The sequence below is a fragment of the Manis javanica genome, chromosome 12, assembly GCF_040802235.1.
Source record: "Manis javanica isolate MJ-LG chromosome 12, MJ_LKY, whole genome shotgun sequence".
NCBI classification, from domain to species: domain Eukaryota; kingdom Metazoa; phylum Chordata; class Mammalia; order Pholidota; family Manidae; genus Manis; species Manis javanica.
The window spans coordinates 88,169,209-88,189,311 of record NC_133167.1 but is presented as its reverse complement, the minus strand read 5'-3'; the positions used below and the strand labels follow the sequence as shown (position 1 = coordinate 88,189,311).

Here is a 20,103-nt window from a genome sequence, read left to right as displayed (position 1 = left end):
ACAGCCTTCAGCACAGTGAGTAGATCTATGATTGGTGGACTGGTTAGTTGGGAAGGTCTTACAGCGGCCACTGAACCCGGGGATGCGGAAGTCCCTGCGTCACAGCTGGAGCTCACATGATTCCTGTGGTGGTCACCGTGCCTCTCCCGATGCTTTATTTACCTGATACCTGTTTCTCATCAGCATTTACCAAGTGCCACTGGTGATGTTCCACTGTTGTTTGCATTGCCTTTCTTTGCCACTATCGGACCCCACCCCCTACCACCCAAAAAATGCTCTGGAGATATTCTTCTGTTGCCTTATGGTGTAAGATGCCACATCTGTGAAAACTTAGTTTATACAAAGATCAGAAAGAAAAAAAAAAAGCAGTTGACATAAAAACTTTCTTTGAGATGTCCTTACCCCCACACTACATAACCTTTTTTGAGCATTTCCTCTTGCTTTTGTTGTTCTCTTCTATGACAGCAACTATATTTAGTACCTTGGACTTCTCCATTCTTTAAAGTGAAGAGAATGTTAATTGTGTCAACAGCTAATTACACTTCTTAAAGAATATTAAGGGCATTGAAAATATTTAACCACCAGGTGAGCTTCAGTAAAGTACCAGGATTAGGCAGTGCAGTGCTCCAACTCAATGAGCAGCAGGCTGGATCTAAAGAATGGAAGTGAATGGGAAGGAAATGTGATTAAAACGTCAGTTCTACCAACTGTCAATTACTTTTCCCAAAAATATACTAATAGAGTGCAGTTTATTATGTCTCTCATCTCCACTATCACCTTCCTTTTCTGGGCAAGTAAGGCCTCCAATATGGTTTCCCAAATAGGTTTTTACTATTCAAGCAGAGGTAAGACTTCAAAAATTATGTAATTATTATTTGACAACCAAGCGCTTGAATTTTCTGTTCTGATTTATCTTCCTAAAAGGAATTTCAGCCCTAAGACTTTTAGCCAACCAGTTCTCTGCCTCAGACTCTTAATGGACTGAAAAAAACACTGGTTAATTGGGTAAATTGGATAGAAATGACTCATAAGTGTTGGAGCTTCAGTAGGGTAAAAACTGATATCCAGGTTAAGTCTGAGGTCCAAGGAGTAGTTACTAACCTCCATACCCAGACTCTGAAGAAGCTACTCACATATCAGGCTCCTTAGCATCACCCACTACCCCCATCCATTTGTTCTAATTCGCCATCTCCAAGTTCACATTTTTAAGTCTGACTTATTAACTGTTTACTCCAACCATTCAAGCATGTGTGTGTGTGTATACACACACACACATATATACATTATATATTTTTTCCCCAATGCCCTTGTTTATATATATATAACACTCCTTCTGGGCCAGTTATCATGTTAAGGAAAGGAAGTAAAAAAATGAAATAGTATATGATCCTTATCCTACAAGGTTCCTGCAGCCTTTATGGGGCGCATCCATACACATAAATAAACCAGTGCCTGCATCGTGTGTGGTGGAGCACAGCAGAGAGAATACCCAACTCTGGGTGGGGAAACCATCACGGATACATAAAATACAGATACAGTACATGAATGGTAATGAAGACATGCCTGTGGGGAGAGAAACTAGACAAAATGCCCAATGGCATGAAAACAAACTGGCGCATTCAAGGAAATGCATTTGTAGGGATGGCAGCAGTGCAGGGTGATAGAGGAAGGGCAGGAATTATGACAGCTGGGAGTAAAAAAGATGTTGGTTGAGCACAGGCCATGATAAAAGATTATATCACCAATGGCAAGCTGCTGAAAAAGAATTTTATGGAGAAAATTGTGTTTATTCTGCGAGCAAGTGTGGTTAAGACAAGAGGCAAGGAAAGCAACTAGAAGGCCATCCCAGGAGTTCAGAAAAGAGAAGACAAGAGTGTTTGTGAAGACAATGGTTACAGAGAAGAGGGAGAGAAGAAATATTTGAAGTTAAAATTCACATGATTGAGTTATACTGAAAGATGAAAAAGGAGACGAGAGGGGCTCCCTGGTTTCTGGCTTGGGCTGCTGGGTGGTTTGTAAGTGCCTTTAATAAAACTGAGAATGTAGGAAGGAGAGCCGGCTTGAGTGAAAAAGACATTGTTCAGATAGTAACATGTCTGTTTTGAGTTAATGGTGGATACCTCAGGCATTGACACCATAGGCAATTAACTATATATTTATATATTTGTGATTCAGGAAAAAGCTCTGGCCCAGAAATAGGGATGTAAGAATCCTCAGCAGACAGGTGCTGATAGAAGCTGTGTCTTGGTATGAGAAAACACTCAAGGTCTGTGCCAACCCACTGCCACACAGTTCTAATATCATTTATGCTCATTTTTCTAATCAATTGCTTTCCTATTCTTTTAGCTATCTCAACACAAAATATTCATTTTTACCCCAATGCCCTTGTTTATACAATTGCCTTTTCCTAAAAAGTCCTCTTCTTCCTTCTTGACTCCCAACATGCTATTTTTCTTTTGAAATAAATGAAACTACTCCTTAGCCTGAAAACCCTTTCCTGGCTAGCTCAGTCTCACTAATTCTTATCACTCCTTCTTTTGACTTCACTTAGGATAGTCTATCTCAACTATTATTTAGTTATTTCTTAGCTAATATTAATTAGTAATTTTAAAATAATATATATTAATGTTATATTCATACTATATATATTCATAATATATATATAAAAATTATTTTACAAAACTATTTTTGAAGGCAACAGATTATACTCTGTCAGGTTGTATGTAATGTAGTACATCTGATACATAATAGGTATACAACAATATTTGTAATATACTTATTGCAATAGTTATACAACTAATAATACTTACAAGGCCTCTTAAAAAACTGTTGTGAGGTTCAAGTGGAATAATTTATGGAAAGCACTTTATAAAGCATTTTATGAATTTAAGACAGAGAATTACAATATTAATTTAATGATAAGTGTATAAGAATTTCATACATTATCATATTCTCTGTGTGCTGTGAATGATTCTAAGGAGTTTTAGATCAACTGATGTAACATTACAGACCAAACCTTGTAAAACACTGCTTCAGAGGCCTAGACTGTTGGCTTTTAAGAATAGGGTGCCTGTTTTATCATGAGGGAAACTTCTATGTTCTGAACTAACAAGTCAGAAGAAAAGAGCAATTACAGGATCACAGTTGCTTTGGAGAACATTATGTTAATTATTTCCTCTGTAATTCCTTAGAATTATGTTTTTAAAAAAATAATGTCCACTTGTACACATTCTTTAGAAAGTAGACCTGACCATGATCAATAAATTTTAAAAATAAGAAGAAAGTTGGAAGTTTACTTGACTTCTATACCTATTGTGAAATTTTAGTAATGAAGACAGTATGGATATATATAGAAAGATGGAAGCGAATAGACCTTCCAAAAATAAACTCACACTCCTATGATCAATTATTTTTTTATTAGGATAACAAGGCAACTTATTGGGAATAGCTTCCAGCAAATGGCACAGAGTAAATGAATAGCTATATGCAAGAAATGAACCTTAATCCTTAGTTCACATCTTATACAAAAGTGAAATTGAAATTGAGCATAGGATTAAACGTAAGAATCAAAAATCTAAAACTTGTAAAAGAAAATAGAAGAGAAAATCTTAGTGACTTTGGGTTTGGCAACAATTTTTTAAATAGGGCACAAAACCTATAATTTGGACTTCTCCAAAATTAAAAAAAAACTTCTTCTTGTCAAAAAATCCTGCTATTAAATTGAAATTACAGGCCACAAACTTTGAGAAAATATTTATACAACGTATTTCTGTGAAAGGTTTTGAGTCTAGATTAAGTAAAAACTACTTATAACTCCATGTTAAAAAACAACCTAAATTTTTAAAATAGGCATTTCACAAAGATATATAGATGGCAAGTAAGCCTGAGAAAAGATGCTTAATATCACTAATCTTAGGAAAATAAAAATTATTACCATAATGAAATATTACTACATGTACACTAGAATGGCTAAAGTTAAAAAGAATGATCTTATCAATTATTGGTGAGAATGTGGGGAAATTAAACCTTGCATTCATTGCTGGTGGGAATGTAAAGTGGTTCAGTTACTCTGGAAAATGTTGAGTTTTCTTAAAAAGTTAGACATAAACATAATATACCACCCAGATACTCAACTCCTAAATACTTGCCCAAAAGAAATGAAAATATATATCCAAATGAAGATTTGTACATGAATGTCCACAGCAGTTGTATTTGTAATAGTAATAAAAAAAAACAGGAAACAACTAATATGTCCATCAATGTGATAACTGATATGATAATTGTGAATGGATAAACAATTTATAATATATTCATACAATGAATACTACTCAGCAATAAAAGGAATAAACTATTGATACAACAATACAAGTTCACCTCAAAATAATGTTGATGAAAGGAACTAGATAGCAATTCCTGTGCATCACTCCATTTATATAAAATTCTAGAAAATGCAAACTAAACTATAGTGACAGAAATCAGATCCGCTGTGTGAGGCCAGGGGCAAGAGAGCAGAAGAGGAAGAGAGATAAAGGAGTTACAAAGAGGCCTAAGAAAAATTCATGATCTTGTTCGGAATATGTACATGTATGTCAAAATTTATTAAATTGTATACTTTAAATATAGGTATTATATCAAATATCAACTCTTCCTCAATAAAACTACAAAAATATATTACAGGTTAAATGTCTACCTTAAACAAAAAATATATTTGCATACATTTCTGAGAAAGGAGAAATCCCCAGCAGACTTCTACTGTTTACAAAACAACCTGCTTTGCTTCACATCTCTTATCGAGCCTCCTAGAAGTCCCAATTCATGCTGCATATTCTATTGAGTCAGTGGAAGAGGAAAGCTAATAGTGTATCTAGGGACCAGGAAAGGCGTGAATCTGTCTCTCCAGTCTCACAACTGCTCATTATCTTGAGCCCAGAATGGCACTGTGTTTGATAAGAATTTTACCATGTAAATAAAGTAGGAAGCATTTCTACTTATCAGCACTGATCATGTAATTTCACTGACAAACTTCTTTTATTTGGGACCAGACCTTTCATGCTATATACTGGAAGTCACTCAACATAGTAGAACCTACTTGAGACACTTTCATCATCCCCTTCAGAGTGATTGCTGAACCTTTTCCTGCTCTCTAGAATTCCATTTTCTACATGTGTGTTTCCAGGCACATCAACAGATTATAGAGACGTACCTATAAACCACAATAAGTGACCGCAGAAAGTTACAAAGGCGGTATGAGTTGTTCAGTAAGCAGTCTCAGAGCTCAGTTCACCTGAAGATGGAATGTGTTACATATTCAGTAATGAAGGAGCTTAGCCTTCTTTGGAGAAAAAAAAGAAACTTACCAAAAGAGAGTGAGAATTGGCTGCTTGCCCTTACCAGGCACTCTCTTGCCCCTCAGGCACTGAGAGGGTCACTTGCAGACTGAGCCACGAGTCATTCCTGATCATGCAGAGCAGTATACCAGGAGATAACCTTCCCACCAGCAAAGAGCCATGGATCTGAAATGTCTTTTGGCCTTTAACTAGGGCCAGCTATGAACACTTGTGTAGTCATCAAGCTGTAGCCTCCCATCGCCCATCTGCAGTTTGTCTAATTCTAAGGTTTGATTTTCTGTATTATCTGATTACACCTTAATTCACTTTATTCACTAAATTCTATTCTGTGTATTGTATTCTGTTAAATTAAAGGACTACAAGGATAAATAGTGATTTAAAACTCACCAGTTTATGAAAACAGAAATCTAAGAAATACAAAGAACTTACCTCAATGAACTGAATCTAAAATGGGAGACTAGCCCCACCAGACTTCTTACTAATTGTGGTCCTGTACCTATTTATGTTTTGGCTCCAGGCATCTCCTACTGATGCCACTTTCTTTTACTGACTCAAAATTTTTGCTCACTTAGGGACCATCTCAGACTCCTTGGGTACTACTCCACAATGTGCATTTTCTGAAAGTGTGGACATTGTGGTTTAAATGAATCACAACCAGTCTTGGGTTCAGCCCTTCAGTTAATTGTTAGTACTGCCCAATTCCTGCCTTCTTTATCTTCCCTATCAGCTTGTCGTAAATGTTCCATAAATCTTTGTACCTGTGCCTCTGCAAGCTCTGAAACTATAGTCAATATTAGCTCCAAATATTACTGTGACTCACTTTAATATTCAAATATTGTCCTTGACTTAATAGAAATTCAGGGAGGGCACCGAGAGTAAGTGTAAATATCAAGGATCAAGAGCTTAAATGCCAGGGAGAGGCAAAAGAGACCATAATTTTATTCAAATGTTAAAGTAGCTTTAAAGAGATAACTTAGTGTATTCTAGAGAACATAATGACCAAGAAAAACAATTTTTTCTAGAAAAGTAGAATTTGGCCTTGATCATTAACACAGTAAAAGAAAGGAACTTGTAGATAGGAAGATGCTGACAGAAATGCTGAAGGAGAGAGCTAATCTATGGGAGCTGGTCCTAAGATAGAGAAGGGGCATGGTCAAGTGCATGGCAGAAACCTTTGGTAAAGATGAGGGATACTATTTCATGTGATGCTACAAGAAGCAGACAGGAAAACAAGAATAACACTGATATATATTGAGATGTTGAAGAAAGTAGAGACCCAGGTCCGATGTTTTCAGTTCTCCCTGTATCGCAGTTAGAACCTTCAGGTAACATGTGTAGGGGTGGCAGCCTAAGGAAATTAATGTGGAATAACATGGATGTTTTGTTGCATCTCCCACATATAAATAAATAAATACATCAAGGTTTGCTGAGCAGCAGGGAAGACTGGACTGTGTTTACTCAGCATGAAATTTCAGTGGCCCAATTATCTTACATTTGTGACTTTGGCTACTGCTGACAACCCAGCAGAAAGAGTAGAGACAATGTATGATGGGATATCTGGGTTTGGGATCTTGGCCGAAGGGTGGGAGTGGTGGTGGAGAATTCTCAGATGTTAAAGAGATGTCACTGGATTATCTGACCATGGGTCCAGGCACTGTGGGAAGGCAAGTGGGATTCGGACAGCCCTCGGTGGACTACAGGAACTAGGAGAGTTTCAGGGATTCAAGGCTATGAAGAAGATGAAAACATGTCAGTAAGAATAAAGGATCAGGATAAGGGCCTGATAAAAGGATGATTATCCAAAAACAAATAGCATTTCAGAGATCTAATGAATGGTACTGAGGTGTGCTGGGCATCCTTACTATTATACAGCTGAAATGGAAGGACTGGAAAGATCAAGACCATGGTAAAAATATAGAGAGGAAATGTATAAGTGAGACTGCTCATTGAGAAAGATGGAGAAACACCATGGAAGTAGCGAGATGAATGTGGTCAGCATAATCACATAAAGGACGCTGCAGAAAATGGTATAAACCTCAAAGGCAAACAAGTCATTGAGTAAAACCATTGTCTGGAAGTAGCCGCAGCATGAGAGAGGTTAAAAACAAGTCTGACCCCATCAGCTTGTTGAAAGAATTGTTAAGACGAGGACATAGAGAAGAATTCGGTAAGGAATCTAGGAAGAGTAAACTATTGGAGATGGCCAATTTTCAATTAAAGGTAAGAAATAAAAGGAACAGTAATGGAAAAGTTTCAAATCTCGGGCAGATTTCCTTGCTTAAAGTACCACAAAGTGTCCATACCACGCGATTAAGAGGAACTAGGGGGAGAAAGAGAAAATGTGGAGAGCTCCTAAGGAAGGAAAGTCTAGCTTGATAGAAAGGAGTGGGGGGAATGCAGAAGACAGGGAGGAAAAGATTTGCTTCTATAAAGGAAGTGTGGATACTTGACCTGAAGGCAGTGTTGTTTAAAATTTAGGTATCTCATCTCTGCTCAACTCTTCATTGCTAAATTCATTATACTTTCACATCACTACTTATAAAAAATATTTTAATACTGAAAAATAAATGAAACCATTGAAGTTTAGTTTGTGAGTAAAAGGTAAAAAGTAAAGTAAGAAATTTAGAATTCAATCAGATCTTACAGTAAGAAAAGTGAATTTAATGAAGTTAAATAACCTGTCTAAACTTCTGAGCTTGGGAATCGAATTTATGTCTTTTAATCACACTGCCCCTAATTAACTGTCAATCAAAAGATTCATATTTTTACCACACCTCTACTGTTAGCTAGCTTTCTTTTCTTTATTTTTAATCACTACCTATTTATTTTTTCTTTTACTATTTTTCTTTGTACATGGAAGTAGCACAAAAAGGCAGAATGCTTAAATCTTCTTTTGTCTCTTGTAGTAAAACTCTACCTGGAGCCATATGCCAGCAATACTGCCTGGGACTTCATTTCTTTTCTCAAGCAGAATAGTGGGGTGAATCTTTTAAGTTTCAATTCAGGATTCTCACATTTCCACTGGCAATTTTGATTAAAATCTGATTTCATTAAAATTGCAAACAGCTACAAGATTTTCTTTTTGGCCTCTTTTTTTCTATTTCTCATATTCTTTCCCTCTGTAATAGTCTTTAAAACATTAACAGACTTTGTCACTGACAAATGTTTGAACTATATGAAGTCAGTTCCTCTTTCTGGAGCTTTCCACTTCAATATCCACCCTATTTCTGGATCTTGAGGTCATTTGTATGTGAAATGAAAAAGTTACACTGCACTATTTTTCAAGCCACAAAAGAGTAAGAATTTGCTACAAAACTCATCTTCCTATTATTATCTCTTCCCTTTCCCTACAAAAATGTCAGGATTTTCCCCCACATCCATGGGTTCAGAAGTCTGTTTGGTTCTGAAATGTGTAGCAGACAGAATCTACCTAAGGTCACACAGTAGTAACAAATAGCCCCAAACTGCTATTTACAGCCAAAGGGGCACAGAGCTTCTGTTCGGGATACCTCATGCACAGCGATGTGACTATAATGAACAATGTTGTATACTTGAAATTTGGTAAGAGGGAGAGATTTTCTGTGGGGGAGAAGGTATGATTGTCATAAGAAATTCATGTTCTTTTTAAAATTGAGATACATACAATAAAATGCCCAAATCTTAGTGTACAGCATGGTGAATTTTGACATGTGTACACACTTAAGTACTCTCACCACAAAAGAAAAGAAAAAGTTGTGAAGTGATGGATATGTTCATTTGTGGCAGTTATTTTGTAATGTATACAGATATATCAAAACAACAACTTGCATACCTTAAAAGTATACCATTTTTATTTGTCAATTATACCTCAGTAAAGATGAGGGAAAAATTCTGTTCATGAAAGTCCAATATGAGTCTGAATAAATCCCAGATTAATTTCCTTCCATGTGAGACCTCAGCGTTGCAGGCTGCTTAAATTTCAAGGCACCTCCACATCAGGGCGTGCCACTGAGACCTCTAGGTAGACGAGCGAATTAAGCACTGAAAACAAAATGCTTTAAAAGAAAGTGACATGCAGTACTTTTGCCCACATTATTATTGGCCAAGGGGGTCCTATTGCTCTTGTAGAACTTCACGGGTGGGGAAGTGCAGCTCTCTTGGTCTCCTGATAAGACAATGGCTTAATGGGGAATATTTGAAATATCCACCATGGAATTGAAAGAAGCATTTAAATTCCATTTTTTTCCCATGTTAAGTGCTTATAATAGCTGGTAGTAATTCAATATTATAGGCATTCTTGTACTACCGTGCTATTAAAATGTTTATAGTAACACACAGGTGCTCCTGTCTTAGTTTAAATGTTAGCTAAGGGAATCAGTTACTTTTTAAATGGTTATAAATGAAGACTAGTTGAGATTCATGAGCTCTAAATTGCAAATGCTCATGGATTTAATTCTCTGTATATGTTTTCAAATTCTGGGAGTTTTATTTATGGAGTCGATTTTTCTGTTTTTTGGTTTGCTTTGTTTTTTATCTTAGTCTGTAAAAACATGTAGAATATAAAAGTCATATATTCAATATGGAAATCTGTTGCATACATATTATAATATAAAAATAAAAATCCTACCCAGTCTGTGCGGTTCCAGTGCTCTAGTAAAGAAAATCCTCCTAACAGCACTATTCAAAATGAAAACTAGGAAAGAACTGTAAGAATAAAAATCACATACAAGAAGTTTGGATATATCACTGTCTCTGTGACAAAATTATCTAAAACTTACTCAAAATTAGTAAGCCTGAGGTAGGATGTCAGGATCTACCCTCTGGGCATTTCCTGGCCTCTTTACATTCCCTGATTTCTGCTTTATTATGGAGGGATTAAGACACCTACCAGGACCCGGCCAAGGAAAAACAGGCATTTCCCAGCATGCTTCATGTGAAAGTCAGTAGACTAAATGATTGACTTGTATGTCTTCTCCAGGCCCTTTCTCATATAGTATGTTCCCATACTGATTACTCAGAGGGCAGGAGGGACTCATGATTCTGAAACTTTACCCATGTGACACTCCCTCCCCTCCCGCAAGAAAGTAAGAGACATATTGTTTGCCTCCAGAATTCTGAGAACTTTCTGAGTTCTAACTCAGGAATACTCTGACAACCAGCTACACTTACCGCTCTAGGTTCTTATGTAAGATAATTGCTGTTACTTTTTTAAAAATGTGACTTTTCATGTGTTTGTTTTCCATGCTTTTGTGTCCCTTTAACCAAATTATGCCTGGTGAAGATACTAGGCATACACTTGGATAATAATAATTATAATAGTAGGTAACAATTAAATGCTTTGTATGACTTACGTTAGTTTATATATATATATTCAATCCTAACCACTGCCTAGGGTAGTAGCTAATATTAACCCCAATTTACAAATTAAGAAACCAAGGCCCAGAAAAGTTAAATCACTTTCCAAAAATCATAGAGCCAGGACTCTTGAGTCTGACTCTAGAGTGTGCACTTCAACACACTGTGACATAATGACGTGCTAGGCAACAATGCTTGGTGTCGCTCTCCCTGGCTTTGTAGTTAGTAATGCTGAAAGCAGAGAATGGTGGGTCTGACAAGTTCCAATGTGAAGAACTTCCAGAATAAGATGTTGGGAAGGCACTGGGAATGTAAGAGTGTCCGGTCTGAGATACTGGGCCTGGTATACTGTGATCAGAACACTCCGTTTATTGCCTGTGAAGTTTGTGAAATCTTTGCTTGGAGCAGTGGTGTGGAGTGGAGTATGAAAGGTATGTCTGGTGGAGGTAAGAGGAATGCTTTTGCTATTGCCTTTTTAGTCTCTTAAGTAAGAGTTTATAAATTAAGGCACCAGCTTACGTACATGAATCATTTGCTGAGTGACTAGGTTCAGTAAGTTCTTACTTTTCCTGAAATATAATTGATTTAGATATTTTGAACTATATCCTTTCTATTATTAATAGACTCTCTCCCATAGTGACTGGAAAAGAATGAATGAGTGAATGAATGAATGGAATTAGTTCATAAGCAGGTAAATGCAGTTAGTCTTCATTTCATTATCAAAACTGGTGTAGACTAAGCACTCTGCTACCTGAATAGATTTCTGCAAAGATACTGCAAGTCATGCCTCTAATTTCCTCCCCCTTGACAAGAGACATCAGATATATGGTGAAGTGAGGCAGATTTTTATTCACTACATTAAACAAAGCACCGTGTGTTACCTCAATCATACTCTGCTCCTTCATGGGAAACACTCACAGGGCTCATGGTACCTGCCTGTGGGTATTACCTTGAGCTGTGTAAGAGGTGAGATGATCAGATTTAAAGGGCCAGAAGTATAAGGATGCAGAAAGAAAATCAGCTGCAATAAATAGGTATATGATGACATGCCAAATGTAAATGACCAGTAACTAAGTATTAAGCCTTGGCAGTGTTTCTAGGCCCCTACTTCTCATGAAGGCAAAATTTCCTGCATTCTAAGCAGTAGGGAACAAATCAGGGACCATGCAAGGAGAAATGCTTGAGATTGCTCTGGTAGTTACATCTAGAAGTGATCAGTAGATGAGCCAATTAGGGCAGAATATTGAAAATACCTACTACTGAGAGGTGACCATAAGGTTTGGTGTCCAGTTTGGGATAAAGGAGATAATGTTGATGAGTATGTCTATATAAAATGTTCACAGACAGAAGCCATTAAGAAATATGATTCACTTTTCTTTTTTACCATTGAAGTCAGCATGCTTTTAAAAAATTTAGAGACTGCAATTACAGACAAGCTCCTTGTGTAACCCTGTGTCACCCTCTTTGTACCTTTAGTGGCTTAGCTCCAGGAGTCTGTATTCACTCTAGCTGGGAATTTTCCAAAGTACTGTGGCCCTTCATTACTGCACTAATGGGCCCTTTTTATCAAGTTGGCATTTTTTTCTGGTAATTTTAGAGGACTATCCATTGATTTCATGGGGGAAGAGAGTATCATACCAGGCAATTTCATAATCTACAATTTCCTTATCTATTAGGCTCTTCTGTCATTGAAATAGTTTAGGTATTCTCAAACATTATTGAATATCAGTAATCACTTGGGGAGATAAGACTTTTATACAAATTACTGGGATTGTCCCCAGTAGTATTCCAGGGGCCACACTTTGGGAAACACCATCCTAGAGTCACCAGGTTTAGAGGGCTGTTGCTTAGGAATAACAGTGGCTGGGCCTCTACTTAATACCCATTTGGAATTAGTCTCAGGAAAGAGCTGGAGAACAAAAGATGGATCAAAAAGTCTCCTGCAGGCCCTTGATGCATCTGTCTCCATGCATGGGCTGGCTGTCCTCGCAATGGGAAGCCAGCCTCATTTTTGATGAATAGAGAGGAACTTAAGAGCCAAGTTCCTAGGAAAATGGAGTTTCCTGACATCTTAAAGCTAGTCATTCTAATAATCAGAATCTAACTTTTTTCTAATAACCAAGATTATTCAGGGAGGTAAGGTGATCAATCTCCTGATTGAGATCTGAGGTCTGTGGTGAGATCTGTTCCTCTCTTTCTGTTATGAACTGGAAATCCCAGAGAAGAGTGTCTCTCACTTCACTTTCTTTAAGGCCGCAAGCTATACCCACACATTTGATAGTTCTGGTTGCCACTGTCAAGCACCCTGAAGTTCCACTTCTGACCAGCACAAGGTCTGAGGCCCAAGAGGAATCCTGTGATAGTTCAGTTAATTGCTAAGTGGTTGTGTATATCCTGTGGCTAAATTTGCTCCCTATCCTTCGTACCCAATTTGAGATAAAAATTGCATCATAGTACATATGAAAATATATATATATATAGAGAGAGAGAGACCTACTGCAAATAATCAAATGCAATACTCTTTTTATGTTTCATGGTAAAATTCATGAGGGGAACTATTGCATTATGTACAAAACTTCGGTTAAAAAGAAAAAACTCAATTTTCCCAAAAAATTTAATAAACCCCCCAGTTTATACTAAACAAAGCCCTCTGATGCTAGTATTTAGGGAAACCAAACCATGCATGAAACTCACAGCTACCCCAGCAAAGTGAAGAAAGTCTCCTTAAGAAGCAGGCCTTGTGATTAATTAAGCTTTCAACCCCTGACTGCCTCTGTGAAGTACAGAAAGATGTTCCCCTTTTTTATTAACCACCAACTTCTACTTGTTCCTTTCCTTTGGAATCTAAAATAAATCAAAATGGGAAATATTTTTGGCTCCTGAATTGATTAACTGCTTGACCAACAATTACAGAAGATAACAGCTAGAACCTATGGGAGCAATTTCTTAAAGTACTTACAAGTTGCCTTCTATTTTCCTAAAGGGATTCTTCCCCTTAGAGTGTAGTGAGGTGACTGAATGTCGGTGCTTTCTTTGATGGCCATCAGTGAGCCTTGCTCTCACAGCAGTGGCCTTGTCCATTTTAGATGATACTCCCTGGTAATACATCCTGACGCTTAACCTTTTTACAACTCAGTGAAAATACAGGCCCCTGCTGCTTTAATGCCTATGGGACAATCACATGTGCTCAGGAATATACTCATTCCTTGTTAAGAGAAGTCTTAGCCTTCAAGGAGCCTGTTTTAATGATATTCAAAAGCTTGCAGTTAAGAGTAGATAAACCTGTCAGTAAACTGCTCATATTCAAGTTTAATTGTATTATTTTTGCAGAATAGTGGGCTACTGCATGCAATTTCTTTTATACCAAATGTGGGAATGTAAGAAGCAGAAGTCAGAACAAAAAGAGAATGTTGGAATAGTAAAGTATAATAGGAATTAAGAGATGATGTTGTCTAATATCATTGTTCAGATGAGGAAAATGAGTTCCAGAGGGGAGTGTCACTGCTCTTTATATATCACGTTTTCTAATGACTCTCTTTTTCCTATCTCTGTCTGGAAATTTCAGCTTTCTTTATTCCACTTGACCAGCTGCTACATAATCTAAAGCAGCAACTCTGCTGCACATCCATAGCCCTTCGTTCTCATGATATATCTGTATTGTAGACTAACAATATTGTATTAAATAATTACATGGTCATCCTTTTTAGATATGGTGCCTTAATTTTTTTATTCTTAGTTCCAACTATAATGCATTGTACAGAGAAGTTGCTGAAGAAAATCAGAGTGACTTGCTCAAAGCCCACAAGTAGCCCTAAGCAAAGCCACCAATTTTTTGTTGTTGTTTTAAACTCTTACCAATTGGTAGGATTTCTACTTTGTTATGTTGACTCAGAGATTACAGAAGAGTCAGCTATGTCTGCTATACTTCTCTTTTTATCAGGATGCATCTGGAAAAGGTGTAAAGTGCTGAAAAGACAGCCTGATGCATTTTATTTAAATTATGCTGGATCTCGTATTTATGGAAAAGAGAAAAAATACCATGAGCTTGGGATGTAAATGGCATAGGATTCAAATGCTGTTTTCCACTGTCTACTTGTGAAATTATTGAGCTAATCTGAACAGTCTCCCTGAGAAAGTATTCAAGTTATCTGAATCTCCCCTCCTAAAAGGGTTGTTATAAAAATTAAATGAGATTATGTTTATAAAGCATGGCATTTTGTAGAGGTTACTTCTCCCCTGTAATTTGATACTTTATAATCTCCAGAGGTTTTTTTTAAACATACATTATGTCTTTTGAGTCTTAATACTATGCTGTGAGGTGGACAGGAGAGAGATTATCCTCTAATTATAGACAAAAGACTTAAGTCTTCTCAATGTCCTAAGTTTCAGAGAGCCAACTCTTACCATTTTTCTTTCATTGCTACTCATCCACTTACTGCTTGCACCCAAATACCGTTGGACATTAGGAGTAAAGAAGGAAAGACAAGTATGACACCAGTGCCAAGGAGCTTCCAGTCTTGGGGAGCTAGATATCTATTTAGAAACTAATCATGAAAATAAATCATGGTGGTCAGTCTCCCATTTTAGGTATCAGTTCATTGAGGTCAAGTTCTACATATTTCTTAGATTTCTGTTTTCATGAACTGATGAGTTTTTGGTCAGAATTTATCCTTGTAGTCCCTCAATTTAACAGAATTCAACGCACAGAGTAGAATTTAGTGAATAAGTGAATTAAAATGTAATCAGATAATACAATTAAGAAGCATGGGCTTGTCATGTAATTTCTTTAAATGAACTTTATTTTGTAATAATTTAAGTTTTACTGAAAAGCTGAAAATAAGTGAGTCCCCTTACACTGCACACCCGGGTTCCCCTATCATTAACATCTTATATTAATGTGGTGTATTTGTCATAATCAGTGACCCAACATAAATTAATATTGAATAAGTGTAATTACTAAGACCCGTACTTTCATTCAGATTTCCTTGATTTTTCCCCAGTGTCTTTCCTTAACTGCAGTATCCTATCCAGGATACCACATCACATTTAGTAGTCCTGTCCCTTTAAGCTTCTCTTGGCACAGTTTCTCAGATTTTTCCTTGTTTTTGATGACCTTGGCCATTTTGAGGAGTGTTCTCCTTGTAATTTTTAGAATGTCCCTCAGTTGGGATTTGTTTGTTTTTCTCATGGACTTAACAGTTTTGGGAAAGACCGTGGAAGTAAATCAACATTTTCATCACATCATATCAAGAGTAGTACTGTCAACATGACTTCTCACTATTGATTTTGACCTTGATCACCTGGCTGAGGTACAGTTTGCCAGGTTTTCTATTTTAAATTGCTCTTTTTCTCCATTTTTATAATTTATCCTTTGGAAGCAAGCCACATTGTGCAGCCTATACTTAAGCAATGGGGAGCTATGTTTCTCCTTCCTCTTTGTGGTCAAGGTATCTGCATAAATTATTTGGAATTTTGCAGGAGAGATTTCTCCATGATGTCCCACTTACTTACTTATTGAATCATTTCTTTATATCAGAATGAACTCATGGATATTATGGGATATTATGGAACTTGGGACATAATCCAATACTACTTTATTTATTTTGCTGCCCAAATTATTGCATTTGGCTATTTCTCAGATGTTAAAATAAAGTTTTCAATAAATATTAATTGTCCATCTACTATATAGTTTCAGTTACTTTTTTGCTTTTGCTACTTAGGTCTTTGGTGTCATGTTCAGAAAATTGGTTCCAAGATCAATGTCAGGAAGCTCTTATGTTTTATACTAGGAGTTTTATGGTTTCAGGTCTTATGTTTAAGTCTTTAATCGATTCAGTTTAGTTTTTATGAATCATACAAGAGGGGTCCAAATTCATTCTTTTGCATGTGGTTTCCAGTTTTTCCAACACCATTTGTTGAAAAGACTATCCTTTCCCTATTGTATATTCGTGGATCCTTTGTCATATATTAATTGACCATATATGCATGGGTTTATTTCAGCTCTCTATTGTATTCCATGTATCTATGGGTCTGTTCTTACACCAGTACCACACTGGTTTGATTACTATAGCTTTGTAGTGTAGCTTGAAGTCAGGCAGCATAGTACTCCCAGCTTTGTTCTTCTTTCTCCAGATTGCTCTGGCTATTTGGGGTCCTTTGTGGTTCCATATAAATTTTAGTATTATATTCTCCAATTGTAAAAGGGCACTGATGTTTTCATAAGGATTGTATTTAATCTGTAAATTGCTTTGGGCAGGATGGCCATTTTGACAATATTAATTCTTCCTATCTATGACAATGGGATAGATTTCCTTTTATTTGTGTCTTCTTCAATTTCTTTCATTCAGTGTCTTACAGTTTTCAGAGTACTAGTCTCTCACTTCTTGGTTAGGTTTATTCTTAGGTATTTTATTCTTTTTGATGCAGTTAAAAATGGAACTGTTTTCCTGATTTCTCTTTCTGCTAGTTCATGTTAGTGTATAGGAATGCAACAGATGTCTGTATATTGATTTTGTATCCTGAAACTTTGATGAATCCAGTGATTAGTTCTGATAGTTTTTTGGTGGAGCCTTAAGGGTTTTCTGTATATAGTATCATGTCATCTGAAATAGTGAAAGTTTTACTTCTTCCTTACCAATTTTATCTTTTTCTTGTTTTATTTCCATGACTAGGGTTTCCAGCACTATGTTGAATAAAATTTGTAACAGTGGTCATCCTTGTCTTGTTTTTATATGTGGTCTGGCTGTTGTCTGTTTGTGGTATATTCAATCTCTCACTCTTCTTAGCTTTTTCACCTCCTCTCTCCATAAATTTTTTTCTCATTTTTCCCTACTTCTTTTTAATGTTTATGTATTTTCTTAGAGTTTAATAAAAATTTGGAAAGGGCAATGTGAAATGTGCCCAAGGTTCAGTGTGTAAGGCAACATTTTGTTCATTTATATCAAGCTATGGATAGCTCCTATCTTAAATAAAGGATTTTGGAATTTGGGCAATTTTGTGATCCAGGGTGTGCAATAACATTCGTTTTTATGAACAAATACTAAACTTTTTTTTGTTATTATTTTGTTTTGTGCGAACATAACTTTGAAATGCTTTCTTGTGTAAGTTTCCCAGAAAATAGAAACTTAAAATCTGAAAATATGATTCAGTATCTTCTGGGAGCGAGATTGAACTAAACATACTTCAGTTTCTCTACTCTGGACTTGCCAACACATGGAACTATTTTGAGAGGAGGCAACAGAAGAAATAACATAGCCTCCAAAATGTACCTATAAAATAATCATTTTAGGGACAGTGAAGGGATCTTAAATGTCATTTGGCTTAACAATGCTTCCTGCTTGAAGATGCATTCAAATAAAAAAAATTAGACTTAAAAGAAAGTGAATGTTGTCTTTCTTGGAATATTGCCAACTGGAGCAGTAAACCTAGGTGAAACAGTGAGCATCAAGAGAGAGAAACTCATTTAAATTAAGAGCCAGAACTGATATTTTTATGACACCTGCTCCTGTATGCTGAAGATCTATGATCAAAGTGTTAGGAATATAGGAATATTTCATATTCATTGCAGACTTGCTAAGTGTGTGAATTACACTTTATTATGTGAAATTTATTTTTAATGGAATTCTTCCTCACTTTCGGATTTTTTAAGCCAATCAGGCATTGATACCTTTAGCTGTGAACACCTGCAGCATCTTCTCTACTCTGCTCTTCACCTAGCCTAGCACTGGATATTTCCAATGGAAATGAATGTTGCTCTGTGTCTCCAAACTCAAGGAGGAGGGAGGCAGGTTAGACCCCAGATTATAACAGCCTCCTACTGAGCAAACATGCCCAAGAACAGCGTTTCTGAAGGTGATCCAGCTGTGCAAGCTGAATCATTGCTCACAGTAATTTTACTAATGCATCGCATTCTGAATTTAAAAAGCCTAATGAGTCACCCTGTATGGCCAACTGCTTACATTTTTAAGCAGAACATAAAAGCATTTACATACACTGGCATAATCCATTGCTAGATCAACTAAATTAACTCCTCCTTTTATAAGCCTTCAAACTTCACCTGGACAGAATAAATCATCCTTTAACCAATAGAATGTGCTGGGAAATACAGGATTGAAATGTCAGTTATTCTGATCTATCTCATATTTTAAGTCTATATTGTTCTTCCATAGAAGTAGTTAAGCAGTACACATGAATCTGAAGAACAAAGGACTAGGTTAAGTTCTCTAGTATGTTAAAATGATACCCATGTGAGGACATAGGACATTTTCCTGGCATTGCTTACCAAGAGAGTATCCTCCCATTAATTTCAGAGAGGCAAGGGCTGGACTAAATTCTCTCTGGATAGTGCATTATGTCTAGAAAATGTTCCGCTCCATGAGAACCAGGTTTATATGAGGTGTCTTAAAGTCCTTTATAAAGACATAGCAATGTGTTACTGTGTTTGAAAGAAGAAGCAGCTTTTGCCAGGTAACAACAGTGTCTCTGTTCCTGTGGCCATTCTCTCTCATTATGATCATCACTCATCATTTATGGTACGTGGCACTTTTTATCTTCAGAAAATTTGAGGCATTTTATCAAATTTTCCACACATCACTAGGAGGCACAGCTGCCCATAACATCCTGGATATCACCGTGTACTTTCGAGAAGTGTCTTGGGACTTTATCGAGTCATTAATGGTAAGAACAGAACATCTATATTTATAACATCTCTAAAGGAATATGGTCAGTTGTTTGTCCAAAACTTGAAAGCATTTGCTTATAATATCCTCCAAGGAAAAGATGTGATTGTTTCCCATATTGTACACCCTTTTGGTCATCCAGTGCTTTCTCACTGTGCCTTTTATATGTTTGCTCTGTACCCATATCATGAATATGATATGTACTCGTATCATGTTATTATGCTCTGTCACCAGACATCTAGTATCATCCCTGAACATTTTACACTCAGTGATCATGAAGCAATGGTCTCATATAAACAACACAAGTGAAAGTGTTAGAAAATAATATTCAGTATCAGATCATCTTTAAGTTACAGGGATCTTGAGGAATCACTAAATCACTTTTGGAGATGCTGGAATATCTCTAGCTATAAGTAACTTACTACCTTAAGCAGCTTGAGATGCCAGTTTCCAAAGATGTACAGAAAATACAATATTAATGTGCATGAGAAGGGCATGAAACAAGGTCAGCATTTTCAAGGTAGAAAGGTGAGACTGAGATTGCCATATAAAATCAGAACCTCTGTGGGTACACTTGGCAAATGGGTACACTAAAAAATATTATAAATCTAGACATCAGAGTAAGAATCACAGAAGTTTTGGGTCTTCTATTGTTTATTTTGGCTTATCTTCTGTGTTGGAATATGTCCCCTTCACTAAGAATTCATAATATATACATTTGAGATTTAAATTGATTATACCTG

The 20,103-nt window shown here is 36.5% G+C and overlaps 1 long non-coding RNA gene across 2 annotated transcripts in view; it reads left to right on the top strand.

The window, feature by feature from the left end:
* LOC140844807 (uncharacterized) overlaps positions 1–20,103 on the top strand; it is a 119,142-nt gene that overhangs the window by 12,254 nt on the left and 86,785 nt on the right. The window lies entirely within an intron of this gene.